At 36.8% G+C, this 21,060-nt stretch overlaps 1 protein-coding gene across 7 annotated transcripts in view; it reads right to left on the bottom strand.

Moving 5' to 3' along the window:
- ENOX1 (ecto-NOX disulfide-thiol exchanger 1) overlaps positions 1-21,060 on the bottom strand; it is a 551,124-nt gene that overhangs the window by 385,128 nt on the left and 144,936 nt on the right. For all 7 annotated transcript variants that reach the window (XM_025478196.3, XM_025478197.3, XM_035704332.2 and 4 more), the window contains one exon: positions 92-220. The gene's annotated coding sequence lies outside the window, so the exon portion shown is untranslated. The remainder of the gene's footprint in view (positions 1-91; positions 221-21,060) is intronic.

Here is a 21,060-nt window from a genome sequence, read left to right as displayed (position 1 = left end):
CTGCACCCCTGCCTGACCCCACCGAGAATCTACAGTTAGCTTCACAGCATAATGAGTGCAGTGTCAAAAACACGATGAAAAGACTCCTTACCGTGGTGCGAGGGACCTGGGAAACACTGGCTGCAGTCAGTTCCTGAGGATGAGGATTCCCAGAAGAGGTCACAGGTGGGACAGGCTGCCTGCTGGGAGGGCTGTCACTATGCACAGCACGCCCTAAACCCTGAAATGGAAGCAACCACATATGTGTGACCAGAGCTGAATAATTCTTGAGTCTCTTTTTAAAACTCTTGAATTCCTACCGGAAGTTCACACCGTTTCACCTGCGCTTCTGATGGCAGGCTGAAAATGACAACAGTTTGCCTGTCTTGTTTACTCATAAACACTTTCCCACAGTAGTGCAGGAAGAGGTGGACTCTTCCTCAGCACTCGGGCTCACTTTCTGGCTCTTACTCCTCCTCCACTCACCCAATGTCCTCTACTGTGGTCTGTTGCTTTGAATAATCCAGGTCCTACACTGGCATTCACAGTTAGGCACTCATCAGCTGCCCCTAAGAACCAGGAGACTGGAACATTCCCCGGCAGCTTACGTGTGGAGGCCCTAGAGGCACCTTCCTGCTTCTGATGAGGGGATGCTGCAGACAGGTGAGAAGGTGTGGAGCCTCACTCTACACCAAGCGTTGTCTGCGGACCAGCGGCAGAGCCATCACATGGAGCGTGCCAAACATGCAGGATGCTGGACCCTATTCCAGACCTACTGAATCAGAACCTGCGTTTTAACAAGATCCTCACATGAACTGAATGTTAAATATATGTTAAAGTTTAAGAAGCTCTGATGTAAAATCTGAATACATTCTGAAGCCAAATTTTAGAATTCTAAAATTCTAATATTCTCTTCTGAATAGCCCGCCTCCACCCATAAGTGTGGTGCTATTTCTGAAATTAATTAATTAATCAAATACTTATTTGTGGAATGAATTACTTTCTTTAAAATAAGAGGAATGGGCAGCCTGGGTGGCTCAGCGGTTTAGCGCTGCCTTCAGCTCAGGGTGTGATCCTGGAGGCCTAGGATCAAGTCCTGCGTCAGGCTCCTTGCATGGAGCCTGCTTCTCCCTCTGCCTATGTCTCTGCCTCTCTCTCTCTCTCTGTGTCTCTCATGAATATACAAACAAAATCTTTTTAAAAATAAAATAAAATAAGAGGAATAAATATATCCAATGATTATGTGCATAGCGCCTTAAAGCATCAATAACCTTAAACAACCTTCCGCAATAAGACTTAAATATGTATTCTTTTTTTTGTATTTTAATGAATCTGCCCATAAGATACCTTTAAATTGCATTAGTAACTGATAAGTGTGTAACTGATAAGATTTAATAATATTGAGCAATAATTCCTCCCAAAAGGAACACAGAACATAAGAAAGCTTATGTGTCTAAACAGGTGAATTTAACATGAAGTTAAAGAACTGGAATGCTAGGAACCTCCATTTTCACATGCCCTTCCATGGCCCATTAACTAACAAGATATTAAAAATTGGGGGGATCCTTGGGTGGCTCAGTGGTTTGTCACCTGCCTTCGGCCCAGGGCGTGATCCTGGAGTCACGGAATTGAGTACCACTTTGGGCTCCCTGCATGGGGCCTGCTTCTCCCTCTGTGTCTCTGCCTCTCTCTCTCTCTCTCTCTCTCTCTCTCTCTGTGTGTGTGTGTGTGTCTTTCATGAACAAATAAAATCTTTAAAAAAAAATTTTTGTTCTTTTTCTTAAAGGCAGACTCAAAAATTATATAACTTTAAAACTTCATAAAAACCTGGAACCATCCCTGGTCTAATCAATTATGAAAACTCTTTAAGTTTGGAATATATCACTTTTTAGGGTCTTTCAATATACTAGAAAATACTTATAATTATATCATGATAATTCAATATATAAATGAAAATAACTTTATTTAAGGATGATATGGAAATAATTCTGCTCATACATAAGACAAGTTCTTTGCAATAGTAAGATTGTTTTTCAATGTTATTATGTAACACCATTAAACTTAATAACTATATGGTTTATTCATAGTTCTCTATCTTTCCCTTCTTCTTTTTTCCCACATTTGAACTAAAACCCTGAATACTGGTAGGGGTAGCAGATAACTCTAAAAAACATACAAATATGCTGTTCTGGTATTTTTGTTTACTTATGTTTTATTATGTTCTTCAGGTATTACAAAGTTCTATCTACCTGTGCTTGCTTGCTTTTTTAGAAATTCAAAAGGTAAAAATGAAAAGAGAATAAAAATACACACAAAAACTCAGATAAATTCTGATAACATTTTAATGAATAATGTCTCAAACTATTTAGCTCTAGATGCTTTTTAAAATGTGGTTTTGAGTGTGTATATTTAAGTGTGTATGTGAGTGTGTTTACATGAGATGAATAGATCTAAAATTTCTATTTTGCTCACCAAACTACTCATATTGCTTTGCACACAAAGAAAAATAACCCTGCTGTGTATATCTAGCATAATGATACATACTCCTTATGTATCATTATCAGTTAAACAATCTCTCAATGTTGGGCATTTAGTTTGTTTCTGATTTTTCATTTTTATAAATAAAGCTATTATGGAAATCATTATAGACACTTCCTCTTACATTTGTCTCACTCTATCCTTAGGACAAATTCCTTTAATAGAAATTGTTAAATAAAATTTTGAAACACATTACCAATTTGCCTTCTGAAAAGTTTTATCATTTACCATACCGTCAAAAGACAACTTCATTAAAAAAAAAAAAAGTCTTTGCCATTATGAAAGTCACAAAATGTTATGTCTTTGTATGTTTGTTTTTAAGACTGCTTTATTAAAGTAAAATATGCATACAGAATAATACACGGCTTAATGAACTACCACATAGCAGACACACCCCTGTACTACCACCTAAGATCTGGAACATTAGCAGCATCATGGAAGCCCCGTCACGTCCCTGCCAGTCACAACTCTATCCTTCCTCTTGAAAATGAACCACCATCCTGACATTTAACACCAGGAAGTGGTTTTGTAAATAGGTTTTTGGCTCAGCATTATATCCACAAAGTTTATCCGTGCTGCTCCTTCTGTCTATAGTTCCCTCATTTTTGTTGCTGTGTAGTAACCAATTATGCAAATACATGACAATTTATTTTGCCACTCTCTTGTTGAGGGGTATTGTATCATTTAATGTAGTTTATGTATTTGGACACTGCTGTTTTAGTCGTACAAAAGAGTAAACTTATAAGTAAGCTTATATATACTTAATATAAAAATTAAATCCATCAGTCTTTTTCCTTTGTGATTGGGGCTGCTAGGCTTGAAAAAACTTTTCCTACCACAAGATTATGAAATGTTTACCTATATTTTCTACTAATATTTTTTCATTGTTTACACTTAAATCTTCATGTAATTTGGAATTTATTTGGATGTAAAGAGTTATGTAGTTGCAAGACTGTTCATCCTCCTTCAATAGCTAGGCAGTTTTCCCAAGATCTTTTATGAAATAACCTATCTTTCCCCCCTACAGTCATAAACTGCTCCCTTTGTTATGCATTAAATCCCCATATACATACTTGAGTCTCTTTTTTTGGATGTTCTCTCATATTTTGAAACATGCCAATATACTCTTCAATTGGCCATATAAGTACAAAGTATAAAAGTTGTAAAACAGAGTGTATAAAGATAGTAAATAAGGCTTCTTTCACACCTGCCCACCAAACACATAGCTCTCCTTCTCAAGTTCAACCATGGCTTTGAGTCATTTGTCTACCATTCCAAAAGTAATCTGTGTATATAAAAATGCAAATATATGGTAGCCCCGGTGGCGCAGCGGTTTAGCACCGCCTGCAGCCCAGGGTGTGATCCTGGAGACCCGGGATCGAGCCCCGCACCGGGCTCCCTGCATGGAGCCTGCTTCTCCCTCTGCCTGTGTCTATCACTCATAAATAAATAAATAAATTTTTAAAAATGCAAATATACACTCTTGGTTATATTAACATGTTCTAAAAATAACATACCAAAGCATAGTACTAGAGTTTGCATTATTGCATATGAATCAATATATTTGTGCTCTTTCATTCTTTGTGATACCTGCGTTATATGAATTTATTTAAAACCTATAGCCCCTGATGAACTAAAACACTATTTGTAGTCTTTTGCTATTATAGCTAAATCTGAAATGAATATATCTATGGATAAATCTCAGAAGTACAATTCAGGATTAAAGTATACATCTATTTTTAAAACTATTTTGAAATAATGATAGATACATGACTTTTTAAGAAATAATACAGACATATGTTATACCCTTTACCTAGTTTTCCCCAATGGTAACATCTTGCAAAACTACAGTATAAAATTACAACCAAGATATATTTTCATTGAAACAATATACAGAACTCTTCCATCACAAAAAATGTTTGTGTGGCCCTTATAGAAGCCATATCCACTTAATCTCTTTCCCCTATCCCTTTCTTAGCCTCTGGGAACCTACTTGTCTATTCTCCATTCCTATAATCTTGTCATATAAAGGATGTTACATAAACGAAACCATGCAGAATGTAACTTTTTGGGACTGGCATTTTTCATTCAGCATAATTCTCTGGGGATTCATCAAAGTTGTTGCCTGTATCAACAACTTTCTATTGCTGAGTACTATTCCATGGTATGTATGTATCACAGTTTGTTTAGCCATATGGCCACTGAAGGACATTTGGGTGGCTTACAATTTTTTGGCTATTACAGATAAACATGCTATAAACATTTGTGTATGGGTTTTGTTGTTACCATAAATCTTCATTTTTTCTGGGATAAATGCCCAGTAATGCAATCGATGGTTTGAATGGCAGTTGCAATGCTTAGTTTTTAAAGAAATTGCCAAATGGTTTTTCCAAAGTGGTTGTACCTTTTAACATTCCACCCAGGATAGTGTAGGTGATCCAGTTTATCTGCATCTTTGCCAGCATTTGATGTTCTCACTAGTTTTTATTTTAGCTGCTCTCATCAGTTTATAGTGATATGTCTTTGCAATTCTAACTTGCATTTCCATAATGACTAATGATGTTCAACATCTTTTCACATGCTTATTAACCATCTACATATACTCTTTGGCAAAATGTCTTGTCATGTCTTTGCTCTATTTTTTAACTGGATTGTTTTTTATTATTGACTTTTAAGAGTTCTTCATATATTCTAAGGTATTAGTCTTTTCTCAGGTAGGTGGTTTGCAAATATTTTCCCAGTCTGTAGCTTTCATTTTCATCTTCCCAACAGTCCTGCAGGATAAAAAAATTTAATAATAATTAAGACTAATTTATTGATTTTTCCTTCTATGAATAATGCTTTGAGTGTGAGCCTAAGAAGTCTTCGTCTATTCCTAAATCCCCAAAATTTTCTACTTTATTCTAATAGTTTTATAATTTAAGTCTATGGTCCACCTTGAATTAATTTTTGTATCATACATGAGGTTGCAATTGAGGTTCATTTTCTTGCCTATGAATTTTCAATTGCTCCAGCACTTTGTTAAAGGGTATCTGTCTCCACCGAATTGCATTTGGAACTGTCAAGAGTCAGCTGTGCGTATTTGTGTGGGTCTTCATCTGGGTTTTCTGTCTTCTTCCATTGATCCATCTATCCCTCCACCAATACCATAGTTTTGATTATAGTGATTATATAATAAATCATGGAATTGGGTAGACTGATTCCTCCCATTTTATTTTGCATTTTTCAAAATTCTTAAATAACCCTAGTTCCTCTGCTTTTCCACATAAAACTTAGAATAATCTTGTCAACATCCACAAAAATCTTTCTGGGACTTTGATAGGAATTGCCATCAAAACTTACATGTATCACCTTGCGAAGAACAGATATCTTCTACTTCATGAACATGGCATGTCTTTCCATTTATTTAGACCTTTTTTTTTTCTTTGACGGTAACTGTATAGTTTTCAGCATACAAATATTATAGGTGTTTTGTTAGATTTATAAGAAATTCTTTTTGCAATTGTGATATTGTATTTTTAAATTTCTGTGTCAATATGTTCATTGCTAGTACATAGAAATTAAATTGATTTTTGTATGTTTAGCTTGTATTCTATGACCTTGCTGGTCTCACTTATTAGTTTTGGGTTTTTGTTTGTTTTACAAATTCTCTGATATTTTCTGGTATGTAATCATATCATCTACAAATAAATACAGTTTTATTCCTTCTTTCTCAATATGTGTGCCTTTTTCCTTTTGCTTGCCTTATGCTACTCTGTTACATAAGACAGCTGAAAACAGATAATCCTTGTTTGGTTCTCAACCTGAAAAAGAAAGGTAAATCCTTCATGTATAACTATAATGTTATTCGTAGCTTTTTTTTTTTTAAGATTGTAATATACTAAATTGAAGAAATCTCTTCATTCCTCACTTTTTATGAACGTTTACTGTGAACAGGTGTCGAATTTTGTCAAATGCTTTTTCTATATCAATTGATATGCTCATGTGTCTTCTCTTCTTTAACCTGTTCATTTTGTGGATCACATAGGTTGACTTTCAAATATTGAACCATCCATGCACCCATGGAATATATCCCACTAGGTCATGATTTAGAATTCTTCTACATATTGATGAATTTTATTTGTTACTATTTTGTTAGGGATTTTTGCATCTATATTTATAAATGATACTGATATGTAGTTTTTTTGTACTGTTTTTGTGTGGTTTTGGTATTAGGGCAATACTGGCTTCATCTAATGATTAAAAAGGCTTCTATTTTTTGGAAAAATTTGAGCAGAATTGTTATTATTTTTTTAAGTGTGGAATAGAACTCTCTGAAGAAACTGGGCCTGGAGATTTCTCTTGGAGAAGCTTCTAAATTATAAATCCTATTTCCTTAATAGTTACAGGGATATTCAAATCATCTACAATATATTGGGTGAATTGTAATGGTCTGTGTTTTTCAAGGAATTGATTTATTCCATTTAAGTTGTTGAATTCATGGGGATAAAATAGTTCATATCACCTTTATTTATTTTTGATGCCTGTAAGATCTGCAAAGATATCTGCCATTTCAATCCTGATATTAGTAATTTGTGCTTCTCTTTGTCCGTCTTGCTAGAGGTTTGTCAATTTTATTGATCTTTTCACAGAATCAGTTCTTTGTTCCATTGATTTTCTCTACTGCTTTTGTTTTCAATTTCACTGATTTCTAATTTTATTTTTATTATTTTCTTTCTTCTGCTTACTTTAGGTTTCATTTGCTATACCTTCTCTAGGTTCTTAAGGTGGGAACTTAGATTACTGATTTAAAACATTTCCTCATTTTTAATATATGAGTTTGTCCTATACATTTCCCTCCCACAACTTCTCTAGCTGCTGCCCACAAATTTTGTTATTTTGTATTTTCATTCTCATTTAGTTCAATGTATATTTTAATTTCCCTTGACACTTCACTGACCCATGGATTACTCAGAAATATGTTGGTTAGTTTTAAAGCATTAGATTATACTACTATCTTTCTGTTATTGATTTCTAGCTTAATTTTATTGGGGTTAGAGAATATACTCAATATGGTATCAATTCTATTAAATTTGTAAGATTATTTTCTGATACAGGATGAGGTCTTTCTTGGTATATGTTCTGTCAGTATTTGAAAAGAATATGTACTTTGCCATTGTTAGAAGGAGTATTTTATGAATGTCAGTTGATGGTGTTATGAATTCCTCTCACTGATTTTATGCATAGGTGCCTTATCAACTGTAGAGAAAGGGGTGTTGGAAGTGTCCACCTAAGAATTATAGATTTGTCTACTTCTCCCTTTAGTTCTATCAGTTTTTACTTCACATTTTGAAGTTCTGTTGTTTGGTGCATTTACATTTGGGATTGCTAGGTCTTCTTGGTGGACTGATTCTTTTATATAATGTCTACTCTGTCTCTGGTAATTTTTTTGCCAATTCAGTATATTACAATCTTAAAAAAAAAAAGCTACAAATAACATTATAGTTAAAGGAGAAGGATTTAACTTTCTTTTTTAGGTTGAGTACAAAGCAACGATTATCTGCTTCCAGCCCTCTTATGTAACAGAGTAGTATAAGGCAAGCAAAAGGAAAAAGGCACACATATTGAGAAAAATTATCTAATAATATTATCTTGACTTCCTTTAATGTTTGCATAATATATAATTGCATGGTTTTATATACATAGTCCTATACTTTTTACTTTCAATGTGCCTATATTGTTATATTTGAAACTTCTTATAAATAGTATAGAGTTGATTCATGTAATCCACCCTGACAATTTATGTCTCTGATATTTTTAGATTATCTGCATTAATGTAATTATTGATATATTAGGACTTAGTCTTCCATCTATTTTTTATTTTATGTTCTATTTTTCATTTCTGTTTTTTATTGTGTTGCAAGTGGATCAGATGGCACTATAGGATTCCAAATTGGTTTATCTCATGTTTTGGAATATATCGCTTTGTTTTAGTGGCTGCCCTAGGTACTACACACATACACATATATACATACATATATATATATATAAACTTATCTATTTTTACCAGTTCAAGTGAAGGACAGGAAACTTACTTTCCTTATGTCCCTTTCCCTTCTCTATTTAAAATATAATTGTATTAAATATTTCTTCTACATTCATTTAGAACCTCCATCAGATAGTGTTTTAATTTTAGACTACCAGTACCTGTAATTTAGAGTCCTCAAGAGAAGGAAAGTCTAATGTATTTACCCATACCTTTGCTTACCATGTTTTCTTGATTTCCCAAAGACCCTTTTTCTGTTTTCTTTCTGTTCAGAGAACTTCCTCAAGTCACTTTTTTTAGGGAAAGTCTGCCAATATAGAATTCTCTTGGTTTTCCTTTTTCTGAAAATGTCTTGATTTCTTCTTCATTACTAAAGGATATTTGTATTTGAGTTTGGGTTTTGGGCTCACAGTTCTTTCAGTATTTCAAAAATATTGTGCCATTTCCTTCTGGATTCCATTGTCTCTGATGAGAAATCTGATGTCCATCCATTTGTCTCCTACAAGTAAGGTGTCATTTATCTTGCTGCTTTCAAAGTTGACAACAGTTTTCACAAATTTAATTATAATGTGTCTTGGTGTGGATTTATTTGTTTACTGTATTTGAGATTTTCTCAGCTCCTTGGATCTAGATTTATACCTCTAAACAAATTTAGTAAAATTTCAGCCATTGTATCTTCCCCGCTGCACCCATTATAATTCCAAGATGTTTTTTAGTACTGCCCTCTTTCTCCTTTCCTTCTGGTACTTCAATGGCATGTATATTAAATTTCTATTATACTCCTACAAGTCTCTGAGACTCTGTTCATTGATTTTTTTTTCTTATTCTATTTTCTCTGTGCTGTTGAGATGAAGTTAGTTTCTCTCATTTTGTCACTAATCCAGTTCACTAATTCTTTCCTCTATCCCGTCCATTCTGCTGTGAAGCCCATCCACTGAGCTTTTTATTTCAGGTTTTGTATTTTTTAGTGCTAAAATTTTGATATGATTCTTCTCCATATTTTACATTTCCTTACTGAGACTTTCTATTTCTTTGCTGGGGCTTTCTAATTTTTCATGTATTTCAAGCATATTTGTAGTTGCTTGTAGAAGCATTTTTATCATGGATGCTTTAAAATCCTTGTCAGATAGTTTTGACAGTCATCTCAATGTTATTATCCATTGAGTATCTATTTTCATACAATTTGAATTCTTCCTGATTCTTGGTATAAAGAGAAAATTTCACTTAAAACCTGCTCTGAAACTCTGGGTCTTATTTAAACCTTTTATTTTAATTGGCCTTTCCTGACACTAATCTTATAAGGACAGGGAAGATGACATCTCATTATTGCTCCATTGAGACCACCGTTGGTGTTTCTCATTATTGCTGGTCCCAGTTGAAGGTTCTGGCTCTCCATAAGGTCTAAGACACTGATCTGGGAGTAGCTTCATTACCACTGGACAATGGTAAGTCTCTGCTAGGTCTCTTCTATCATAATCTGAGCAGGAAAAGGGAGAGATGGTTAATTTTTTCCAGGTGAAGATGGAAGTCTAGACTCCTCAGGTGATCTCCATTAACAATGCAACAAGGAAGGGAAAGGAGCAACTTATTTCTGGCCAGTGGGGATGAAAGTCCTGGCTCCCTGTTTGGTCTTTGACAGCAGCACCTCATTAGGAGTACTGTTATAGCTTCTAGTGGGTGAAAGTCTAGATCCACTCTGCCTTTCCTGGCAAGGGTGACAGTGGGGTTAGTTTTTTTCTGTAGTGTTTGGAGGAGTAAAGAGTTTATTAGGTAAAAGTGTTCTATCTTACCTGCTATTTCTTTCCTATCTTTCTGGATAAAAGGAGTAGACTTCATTGGGATTTCTTTCTTGTTTATAGCCTTAAGCATCCCATGTTGCTGGCTTTTTCAGTGTCTAGTCTTGGATATATGAGACAAGAAGAAAATTTAGGAAACTCATCACTGGGTCACTTCTCTGGTCCTGAGGTCCTCAACCATGTCTCCACCTTTCAGAATCTTGTGCTTGTCTTATGTATAATGTCCATGGTTTTCAGTTGTACTTTATGAGTGGAACAGGAGATAATATATCTACTCCAATTACTGAAGGGCTATATTTTTAATTTAGATTAGCATTTGCTATTCCCCAATTGTCTTCCATAGATGTGCCAATTTGCATTTCCACCGAGTTGGTCTTGCTTTCTGCTATTGGTTTTTACTGCAGAAATTACTGTCATTTATTTTAGCCTTCTCATCTAATTTGTGCCTGCCATTTTAGAGTCAACTTAAGAATTTCTTAAGGGAAATTCTTCCTTATAGGATAGAAAAGACAGGGGGACTGTCATTCAGAAGTCAGCTTTCCACAGATGTGCTCCTTCTTTCATTTTCTTGCCTCCTACCCAACCCTATTCACCTGATTTGAAGATTGTGAACTTTTTCTAAACCACTCCACCTACAGAAATAAATATTGCACGAAGTCCCAAGGAGGGAAATTTTATTGATTGCTGGTGCCTTCTTTTAATTTATTCAAAATCAAACTATATTTGACAAAACTTCTTGAGGCTTGTAGTATTTTATCAGGATAATTCTCTAGTCTCACCATTCCCTCCTACCTCCATGTATGGCTCTTATTGTCCATTTTCATCAGCATTTTGGAGAGTAGTGTATGTGAACTGCCATCTTTCAGAGAAGCCTCAAGTGGACACTTTTTATAAGTAGCTTTTTTTTCAGAGGCAGAAATTATAACATAGGTAAGAAAATTGAGGATGGGCAACAGCAATTTTGTTAGATGAGTATCCATTTTCACTTATTTAGCCCTCACACTTGATTATACCACATCTTTATTTTCTAGACTTTTATGCTTCATAAAAATGCTACTTTCAACACTAGTATGAAAAGCATATTCCAAGAAGAAGGTGGCAATAAAGTGGGGAAGCCTTATCACTTAAAACAAGGAATACAATTAAAACATCTTCTCTCAGTTAAAGCTTATTGCCATTAATACATAGTCCTCCAAATGAGTTTTGCCTGTTGTTTTTTAATTCAAAAGCTGAAGCTCCTGCTTTTCTCTACAAAGAAACACATACACAAAAAAGTTTAACTCCTTGTATACCTCAATGTAGTATTTGAAGGTGTGTGTATGTACATGTATGTGTGTACACACAAACTTCTGAAAAAATATTTGCTCACAGTGAAATATTTTGGGTGGAAAAAAGAAATGCATAAAAATGTAACTCCATACAATATTATTTAGCTATAAACTGTTAAATTTTCTTTAGAATATTCTACTCTAGTTTCTTCCTATGCACTTCTTTTTTCCTTCGTTTTATAAAATGCGCTCATACTATAAATTGAACCTCGCTTTATTCACTTAACATAATAATGTGTTTTCCCATTTGGTTAAATGGTCTTTAAAAACATGAGTCTTTAATGGCTGTAATAATATTCTACCTTCATGAAGGTGCCATAATTTATTTAAACATTCTTCTATTTGAGAATAAGCTTCTACATTTTTGCCATTTTTAATAATGCTGCATTGCATATTATTTTACATAAATCTTTGATTTATTTTCTTCTTAGGATAGACTGGTAGAATTTGGATTACTGGACTGCAGCCACTGGCAGCACAAGGCTCCCTCCAGGACCAGGAAACACTGCGGTGGATCAGGACCAAGTTCACTACTGGCCACAGCACTGAAAAGAGACTGCAAATTCTGCATCCTTCCAGCAACACACTGTTGGAGTTCCATTTCACATACTTCTTTCTTGTGCAGCAGTGTGACCAGACAGCCCTGAGGCTCCCCCAGCTTGTAAAAAGATTTGCCTCCTCTGCTCCTTAGGAAAGCTGCTAGGAACCAGGGAAACTGAGTCATAGGTGTGTGCCTTCTCTTGTTTGCATTCTGCCTCTTTCCACCACTAGAGCAGTAGGGACCAGATGAGAGTGTGAGTCAGCAGAAAGGGGAGACATTTTCTGCAGGAGGTTCTATATACTAATTTATTTCAAGATAAGTAAGAGTTTCCATGCTATAAAGAAATGGTATCTTTAAAACAAAATTGGAAACATAATAACTAAACATAAGTAGGCTTTTATTAATCAGTTTTCTTTTTTGGAGGGGGTGTGGGAGTAAAATTCAGAAACTCTATGGTTTCACACTAGGTGACTGTAATGGTATCTCTGATCACATTTTGCTTTCAATAAGGCACTTTTGAAGCTGTTTTCTTTTCCTTAATAAATCTTGTAAGTTATTTAATTGTAAAAATGTGACTTGTCATATACTACCCTCTAATATTACATTTTCTAAAACAAGAATGTTCTCTATTGCCGCCAACACAAATAGCAGAATCTTTACACAAAAGGAACTCTCATCTGTCAACTAACTTTGAAACATCCAATTTCCATCAGCTGTTTGCTCTTCTTGGTGCAGCCCTACCAGGGAAGAATTTACATTTTATTTATTCATGCTCTTTGCTCATTTTTCTATTGAAGTGTTAGGGTTTTTTTTTTTTTCCCTTCTGGATCTGAGAAATTCCTTTAAATATTGATGATTTAACCCTACGTCTGTCATATTTGTTGCAAATATTTTATATTTTCTCCAGTTTTCAGGGCCACTTGGTTTTTTACTTGGTGCTTGCTTTTTTTTTTTTTTTTAACCATTCAGAGATGTTTAGATTTAGTTAATGTGTCTTTTGATTTAGCATTTTTCTTTCCTGTAATTCACAACTTCCCAAGTCCAAAATCATATGTATATTAAGGTATACTTTCTTCTAGTTTTACTAAGATTTTACTATTTTATTATGAATTTTAACAAAATATTTTTGAGAGATCATTTGATTCATCATTGATTTGGATGTCATTTTTATCATATACTAAATTATTTCATTTACAAGATATTTTATAGCCCTTCTAGTTGTGCCACTGTGCTGTCTGTAGGTTTTCAGACTATTTCCTGGGAGTGTATTGAATATCCTGAATATTCTTTTTTCTACTGCCATTGACCTTTTATTTACCTCAAAATTTTAACTATTTCACCCATTTATTCTTCTAAATGAATTTTAGGATCAAGAGTTCAAAAGAAAAATTTTCATATTTTAAACATAAGACTTAAATTTTGTAATTACTAAAGATGTTTAACCAGTAGACACATAAAAAGGCATTCAATTTTATTACTAACCATAGGATAACAAGTAGATAAAAATTTTGAGGTTTGATAATGTCCAATGTGGCAAAAATATGGGAAAAATGGGCATTTTCATAGACCATTAATGAGAAAGGAAACTGGTAGTTATTTTACAGGAAATGTGTATCTATCAAAGTGCAAAATGTGTATACTATTTGACCCAATAATTCCTCTTTTAGGAACATGTCCCACAGACATTCTTACATATGTACACAAATATACAAGGCAGTCCATTGTACCATTGTTTGTAATAATCCCATATTGGAATCCACATAAAAGTCTATTTATAGGGGAATGGTAAAGTAAACTATAGAGTATACATACAATAGAATATTGTACAGCTATTAAAAAGAATAAACTACACTTATATGTAATAATATACTATCTCTAGGGAGATACGTGAGGTTATTTAAAAAGTAAAAAGATTATAATTTTTAATCTAAGTATTTTTATATTAATTATCCATTACATGTTTGTGTTCATGTACAACTTCTGTGTTTAAATTTAAAAAAATTAAAATTTAAAATAAGTTAATCCTCATTATTAACATTACCTTTTCCTGGACCAGTATTTTGGGTGCCTTGTGTTTATTCACTCTTGAACTAGGAGAAAGTTATCCATACTTGGAGCTGGCCAACAAATAAAATATGTAATTCCTGGCTGGCAATGCCCTTTGGGTGGTAGTTTTTGAACCCCCTCTGGGTCTGGGCACTTTGGGTCCTTAGCTAGCATTCATCATGGACTACCTTAAGTGACCAAGGTGAGATTTTTTCCCCATGATTGTATATTTCTCTCCCCCAAAGCCCCATCAAAGAGTACCAAAAAAGCCACAGTCCATGTACTCAATTCTAGACAAGTTCTTTCTGCCTTCACCTACAGTCTCAATGGTGTTAGAGCAGGAAGGCTATTTTACCACCTTGGATGGATTTTATACTTCCCCCCCAGAACCACCATCTGACAAGGAGTTGTAGCCTATGACGATATAAAAAATTAATGTAGAGGGGAAGATCTGCTTTAGTACAAAATGTACTTCTCAGAAAGCACATGACCTACAGGAGACAGCTGCTCAGGTTTTCTGACTGCTACAGAAACCCAATATTGGACAATAGTTTTTATCCTCAGTTCAGCTCCATCAGCTTTGAAATTAGTGGAAATTCCTCCAGGGATCCTGCAAAAGGCTATCGGTCTTATTTTCCACTGGTATTATGTTTTTACCTTTTTCTGTGTCAACATGGGTATTTAAATGCAACATTGGGAGAGGCTGCTTCAGGGCCTATCATCAGATGACACTATAAACATGTTCTTTTGTAAATAAAAGTAAAGCTCAAAACACCACATAACAATGCTAATGGACAAAAGAGGTCATGAGTACAAAAGGTGTATGTGGGATTAATTCTTGCAAAAAGCAAATATTCATTTATTGTGTGTTTGAGTGTGGGAGTGTGTGCATGTACACGTGCATGCAAGCATAGAAAACAGGGAAAGGCTTGGGGCAGTTGCTCTGAAGATCAGAAGCAAGGGAAGAAAAAGGAATGAGGGGAGATTTAAGAGACACAGAAAGGCTGAAATCTAAGTGGAAATCAAGGTAGACAGTGGGGCATAAATGGGGATTAATACCTGTGAAGCCATGAAAAGGAGAGAGTCCAAGACTGGGTACAAGAGAAAAACTCTATAAATTATCCATGGGAAATGGAAGCTCTGCTGGAAAAGACATTCAGCTTAATTTTTTTTGGACTTAAAACTGGCATTTAGTGCCACCAGAAAATAGTAGGTAAGCATGAAAGCTGAGGCAATTTATCACAGTTATCATTTCCACCGATAAGCATTTCTTTGTTTGAACAAATGCCCACTCTAAAAAAAACAAAGTCGCAATTGAATTAACAACCCGGCTTACAGTGATGTTCCCAGTAAGAAAAAAACAGAGGAAAACTATAATGTAAAAAGAAGGAATGTATGATTTTTTTTTTTTTTGTCTTTTGACAGAGACAAACGTGCAAGAAGGGTATCTCCCACTTTTTACTTTAAATGTGGAAATACGGGGATCCCTGGGTGGCTCAGCAGTTTGGCGCCTGCCTTTGGCCCAGGGCATGATCCTGGAGTCCCAGGATCAAGTCCTGCATCCAGCTCCCTGCATGGAGCCTGCTTCTTTCTCTGCCTGTGTCTCTGCATCTCTCTCTTTGTGTCTCTCATGAATAAATAAATAAAATATTTTTTTTAAATGTGGAAATACCCAGGTCACATACTGTTTAAGCATCATCAATATGTTCAGCTCATATACTTTCTATAATTTCTACATGTGAGAAATATTTAAAATTATCCAATATCAGTAAAATATGATGTGTATCAGGGTTTTGTTTGATCTTGTCATAGCAAGATAAGGCCGCAGAGGAGAGAATTTTGCACTGAACTTACAGTTGGAGCAAGTGTGAGTGTGCTGGTATAGGCAAAGCGTACTGTTCACTCTGACCTCAATACAGGGCAGGAAGAAGGGTTCCAGGATCCAGGACAATATGCTGAAAGTGGGCCGGCAATCCTTGGAAGCTCTCCTGCCATGGTGGGCAGACATTTATCTGTCAACTGGGGAGGCGCAGGGCCTTGTCTCTGCACTGCACTTACAGGCTAGCACATCCCCAGCATCGCCACTAGGGTAGCCAGTGGAGTTAGTTAGGCAGGGCCTTGGTCTTATGAAGGGGACCAACCGACGGAGTGGGAAGAGGGTTCTGACCTGGACCACATGCAAGCTGCCTGCCTGAAGTTAAGGAAGTCAAGCACAGAGGTCTGCTGCTACTCAGAGGCACCAAGGAGGGTTAACATCGGATGAGCTGACAATGGGTCAGGAGCACTGGGAACCATGCCCAGGGTCCTGCAAGTCATAGTGACAACACAGCAAACACTATAAAAGAGTCTCCTATTATGAATAGTATCATAACATCACATCCGAAGTCAAATGCTAGAATCTTCTCAAAGGAGAAATTTGGGATTTAAGTCTGTGGCTAACACTGTTTTATGGAATCACGGGAAGGCGACTATGGGAAAGCAGACAGACCAGCAGCTCTGGCTCCCGGGTCACGTACCGTTTAAGCATCATCAATTAACCTTCTGGGGCCTCAGTATTCTCACCCCAGAGTCTCCACCTTGGGAACTCCTGTTGAAGCCCATGAGTCTTTAGTCTGAGGCTACTAATACCAATATTCTCTTACTAAGAATCATCCTGCATTGTGACATTCCTATTTATTCAACAAATGTGAAGGAAATAACCATACTCCACATCAGATGTTCAGAACATTCCAGCTTCCTTCACCAGAGCCCTGTGAAAAGTAGACACGGTAACAAGCCGACTACAGCTTTGTAAGACTAATAATGAAGTGGGTCGTGTTCATCCTGGCTGTGTGCAGTCTCTCTCGCCGCTCTGTGCCTGGGTCAGCCTTCCCTGGGGCAAGAGCTGGTTGGTATATTAGGACTGGCTTTGTCCCTCGGCTTGGGGCCATCGGTCCTGTCTCCCCTCTGCTTGCCGGGCGCAGCTGTGGTGAGGCTGGGCAGCCGAGCAGTGTTGGCTTTCATGAGGAGGCAGGAAGGAGAGGGGCTGCTTTTAGACGCACCAGAACGTGGTGGCTGGCTGGGCACCGGGACACACAGCATCTCGTCTCCCTCCCCCCCACCTGTTAATTGCCGCAACGGGCCCACAGGTGTGCCAAGGCAACCCAACCAGAAAGATTTCTCAACAAGCCCCCCATTTCCTGGCATGGGTTTCTCCCAGTTCCCCCAGGTTAGTGTGACTTCAAACGCAGGCAAGACCTGACATTCAGGAGCCTCTTCAGGCCAGCAGCGGCCAGGATGGCTACGTGAAGAAGTTCCCAGGCCTGACTCAGTCATTGTTTCACCACAGTCTTGGCCCCAGAGGAAGTGAGACTGGAAAGAAAGGGGCAGCGTGGGGAGAAACAACTATGGCCTACTTTTGTGGAGAACAGCATAAGCCTTCCGATGGGCTGCTCGGGAGCTCTGCTGCATGAAGCCCAGGACACTCAGCTCCCAGCCCCTCAGTGTTCAGGGAACCCCAACCCTGGCACGACGTTCGTACCTGAAACTTATTCAGAACCAGCTTCCCACAGGCTCAAAATATTGCATGCAAGCATTCATTTTTATTAATCTACTAAATCTTCACAGAGCTCCTTTCCCTTTGGTTAGAATGAACGGAAAGCCGGGCTAATCTCTTACATCTTTTTCAACGGGTGTAGCACGATTTAAAGAGAACAAGCTACCGCAGGCGATACAGAAAGTTAAGGAGGATGCTCAGAAGTCCTGGTCCACATCCACACGCCTTTGCCCCCGAAGCTCCGCAGGGCCTTCCTGAACATCCCTGGCCCTTCCTGGTCTCAGACACCGACGGAGCAGGAGGCAAGTTCAGAGCCTGAATAGATGAGGTTTTTCTGACATCAGTGGACAGTTGTCACATGTGAAGTCAGGTCATTTAAGAACAGCACTAACGAATGCTCACTGGGGGTCTCTGCTTCATCTACAGAGATTTTCACCTCCTGTTTCTCCCCACTCCTAATAACAGTCTCCCTCAACAGTTATGGTATAATCAGCCTGTAACGGCTCAACAAATAAATCTGAAAATGGCAGGCACATTTCACCTTTGTCCCACCAGGATTTCACAAGGTTGAGAAAGTGGGTTTCAGTTTGAAACTCGTCATTACAAAACCGTCCTCATCTGGCAAAACAGAAAAAAAAAAGAAAAAGAAAAAGAAAAAACCCAATCATATTTCTGTGCTGAGAATCATTAGGGAAAGCCCAAGAAAGAAGAGGGAGAAGGGTCAAAGCGCAACTTACAGAAGCACAGGCCACTTTGTTCAAGTCATGAAATCATAGGCTACTTTATCCAAGTCACCCACTAACGAGGATATATGTGGACCAGGAGATTTTTATCACCACGGTTTCATTTTACAAAATAGTACTGCATTTGCTCATCTTTCTGGATGGCCATGAAATAATGGTACATCTTGTAAATATAGGTTGGTTACTTTGGAGAGGGGGGTAGGAATTAATTTTAAACCTATCACATAGTTTCAAATTATTTCCCATGAGATTTCATACCAGGCCACAGCACTGGAAGCCATAATTTCCATATTTATTGGAAACAGCATCTCAGCCAAAGTGGTGCATTGTGTTCTCACAGTGAGACCTCACCAGGGGAAACAGAATTAACTCACACTATCATCATGAGCATCTATGGCCTTTGTTCAGAAAACTGTAACATTTGACCCTCTAATTCGGAGAAAGTTTCTTCAAATTCACTGCACTTTAGCAAAGACTCTCATTGGAGGAACTAACTTTAGCCTGATAAACTTCTTTGCCAACCTAACCAAAAAAGTTTCAATCTGTGTTGTACAAATGGCTATTTTTTTTGGTTTTGACCCATATGTCTCCCAGCATTACTGCTTAGTTGGGTCTTTGTTAATTTATTGTTATGTATTTTATGCTCCAAGTTCCACAATCTGTTAAAATAAATTTTTATATGAAAAAATCTGTTTTTATGTATTTTGTATATCAAACTGCAATGAAGCAACTGATAAATAAAGAATACTATGTCTTTCTTCCTTCTTCCTTTCCTTCCTTCTTTCCGTAGGCTCCATGCCCAGTGTGGAGCCCAATCCAGGGCTTGAACTCACAACCCCAAGATCAAGACCTGAGCTGACATCAAGAGTTGGATACCTAACCAACCAAATCACTCAGGCATTCCTGGAATGCTATGTAATATATCTGAATACTGGATTTTAAAACCACTAGTGGTTGGCATTAGGTTAATTCACTGAGGCTTTCAGCTCAGAATGCGACTGTCTACAAATTTGGATTTTTAGTTTTAGTTTCCTTCATTCTAGGAATATTAATACCTCTTTAGAAACAATGCAAAGCACAGAGTTGGCATGAATATTAACACATTCACCACAAAAACTGCAACATACACAAACTCTTGCATGAAGAGAAAAAGTTTGAGAAATTAGGTAAAATTAAAGAGAACTGGCTATTGTATAAAATTGTTAAATTAAGAACCCAGTATTTTCTTGAAAAGATCTGCACTGATACCATAGATTAGTATTAGTCTTAGATCACCAGTACTTGATTCCTTCCATTCATGCACATTAATTTATCTTTTAACTAATTAATTAAACTGAAAATAAACAGTGTTGATCTGGACAGTCTAAGTGAGGAGCAAGCATTAGCCTTTGGAGCTGATCACCGTACTCTCCCATCCTATGGTAGTTTAGGAATCTGATCCAGCATAGTTTTTGTTTTTAATGTTTTTAAAAATGTCCTTTACATCTATAAATGGTTTATTTAGAAAAGTTTCAAAGCTTTATAAAATAAAAATCCTGTTATTTTTTTATATAAAAATATTTTCACAGTGTTGCAAAACTAATCTTAAAATACTTTCCAAAAAAATATTACATTCAAAGAAGAGTATATGCCCTCTACAAAGACTTTTTGTTTTTATCTCTGAGTAGTTGAAACCATGCAGTATGTTTATTCCCTACTTAAAAATGTTCTAAGGAAAACAAATGAAATTTGCAGGTTCATCATCAATCACATCTACTTCACAGCTCCTCAATTCCAGGATGCATATTTGTTTTTGTTTTTGTTTTTTTCTCACATTTTAAAGTTTGGCATTTTTTTTAAAAGATTGATTTATTTACTAGGGAGAGAGAGCATGCAGGTGCACATGCCAGTGTGGGGAAGGGCAGAGGGAAAGAATCCTCAAGGAGACTCCCCACATCCTGAGGGCAGAGCCCCATGCCTGCTGGATCCTAGGACCCATGAGATCACAACCTGAGCTGAAACCAAGAGCCCCATGCTCAACCGACTGAGCCACCCAGGCTCCCCTGCATTTTAAGGTTTTTGAAAATGAGATCCATCTTAAAATAATATCTAGATTTAATGTGGGTGTGCTCCTTTTTAAATTCCAAAGCTCTATATTGTGTCTAGCAATCCATAGACAATGGTACATGAGAAAACACAGGGTTTTCCCCATGATTTTTCCACTGCAAGGTTCTGCTAGATGCTTACTATAACAGTATTTCTAACACACGGCAATCCCTAGAAGCAGTTTGATGATGGCCTAAGACTCACAGTCAACCCCCTCTTTTTCCTTGAGAGGAAAAGTGGTAGCAGCGGCAGACAGTAAAATGAATGGAAAGTGAAAGGTTTTCTCCAGCACACTCTTCAGCAAGCAGTGGTCATGTGATTCTGTTCTGGCCAACAGGGAGAAAGCTGGGACATAGTAGTTCTAGGAAAGCTTGCATTTAACATAAAGAGAAGAAACTTGGCTGGCATGTCCCCCTTTCCTCCCTTCTCACTCTTACCTTTTAA

Source organism: Canis lupus, chromosome 22, assembly GCF_003254725.2.
Source record: "Canis lupus dingo isolate Sandy chromosome 22, ASM325472v2, whole genome shotgun sequence".
NCBI classification, from domain to species: Eukaryota; Metazoa; Chordata; class Mammalia; order Carnivora; family Canidae; genus Canis; species Canis lupus.
Note: the sequence above shows the minus strand (reverse complement) of the source record. Positions and strands in the feature narration are given on the sequence as shown.